The 1,830-nt window shown below is 37.3% G+C and overlaps 1 non-coding gene across 1 annotated transcript; it reads right to left on the bottom strand.

Moving 5' to 3' along the window:
• Positions 1 to 1,274: 1,274 nt before the first annotated feature.
• LOC144999069 (small nucleolar RNA R71) lies at positions 1,275 to 1,381 on the bottom strand. The gene has a single exon (XR_013660594.1). It is a non-coding gene; the product is annotated as a small nucleolar RNA R71 (small nucleolar RNA).
• Positions 1,382 to 1,830: the final 449 nt, after the last annotated feature.

Here is a 1,830-nt window from a genome sequence, read left to right as displayed (position 1 = left end):
AGTCCCTTTAGATATTGAATGTAGTTGGTCTTTGCTTTCTTAGTTGTTAGTTAGTTATTTAGTTTAATTGTTAGTAAGTTTCTAGTCTTGTAAAACTAGAGAAAATCCCATTTTATTATATGCTATTTTGTTTTTTTGATAATTTTAGTAATTAGTTTAATTGTCCTTCCCTGAGTTCGATACCCTGCTTACTAGATCTATACCACCAGTTGATAGGTAAACTTCCTTTTGTGTGATTAATTCATAATTTAGAAAGTAGGAATAAAACTAGTTGAGCTCACACACACGTCAAGTTTTTTGGTGCCGTTGTCGGGGAACGGTTCTAAATTTTAATTGATTACTATTTTTATCGATCCTTTGTGTGAGATTTATCTTGCACAAAGTTACAACTTTTAGTAGATTTAGGATTAGAATTTAATTTCGGTTTATAGTTTTTAGGAAGTTTGTTTAAAGTTTTTATTGTTTTTGCATCGAACTCGCCGAGTCACTATGACCAGACTCGACGAGTCCATTGCTGAACATCTATTTCGTTTCTTGTTTTTATTTTTATTCCTTTTACATGTTTTTCTTTTTTTGTTTGCAGGAATTACATGACTAGAGGATCCAACACACCCCTGGTTCCTCCATTTGAATACCCAGAGTCCGCTTTAAGGAAAAACAAAGGCAAGGAGGTTGAAAGTTCTAATACACCAATGAATTCACCCTTCAAGAGCTTGAAAAAAGTTTTTGGGATGAAAAAGAACAAGAAGGCAGGAGAGACTAGCAGGAAAAAGAGCAAAGCAAGAAAGTTAGAGATTATTGAAGATAATCCAAAAGGGGTCGAACTCCAATACGACTCTGAATCCGAATACGAAGAAGAAAGCGAATTTGAAGGTGAACTAGCTAACCCCATGGCTAACATCGATGAAGTTCCCATGGGATAATGGAAGAAGAGAATACGTAATGGTACCAGGACAGGACTTGTTCGACCCGCAATTCCCGCAACTGCCACCTTTGAGCTTAAAGGTCACATACTTCCTCAACTAAAGGAGATCCCATTCTATGGTAAAGATCACAAAGATGCTTATAAACCATTGGATGAGGTCAACGATGTAGCTGATTATTTTAATGTTCCAAATGTGCATCACAAGACCCAGCTGCTTTGTATGCTTCCAGTTACATTCAAAGGTGCTGCAAAAGATTGGCTCAAATCATTACCTCCAGGATCTATCACTACGTGGGATAAAATGAAGGAAGAGTTCATTCATCAATTTTCTCCCCCTTCAAAGATAGCCAAATTGAAGAAGTCCATTGCCAAATTTGAACAACAAGCTAGAGAATCCGTATACGAGGCATGGGAGAGGTACAAGGGATTACTAAGGAATTGCCCACATCACGATCTTAATAGACAACAAGACGTATATTTTTTATGATGGGGTAAATGTGACTACAAGGCAGCTTCTTGACTCGCAAGGTACGCTCATAAAGAAGCCACCCCCGATATTCAAGGAATTAATTGAGGAATTCTCTAAACACTCTAGAGAATATCATAACCCAAGCAATGATGTAAGTCGGGGGGTGGTGAACACTGTTAACGATAGCATGGTAGCAATGATGGCTAAACTAGATAGTTTAGATCGGAGCATGACTAAGATGGATCAAAAAATCTATGCTATTCAGGTTGGATGTGAGAAATGTAACAGACCTCATCTTACTAAAGATTTTGATTTGGATGAGAATGGAAACAAGAAATCTCAAGTATTTTATTCGAGTGGCGATAGATTTGATGATAATTGGTGGAAACCGAAGAAGGAATGGCTCCCGTATGACGAGTACAAAAAGCAAAGGAGG

The sequence above is a fragment of the Lactuca saligna genome, chromosome 5 (assembly GCF_052625555.1).
Source record: "Lactuca saligna cultivar CGN05327 chromosome 5, ASM5262555v1, whole genome shotgun sequence".
Lineage (NCBI taxonomy): Eukaryota > Viridiplantae > Streptophyta > Magnoliopsida > Asterales > Asteraceae > Lactuca > Lactuca saligna.
This window is presented reverse-complemented; position numbering and strand designations above follow the sequence as displayed.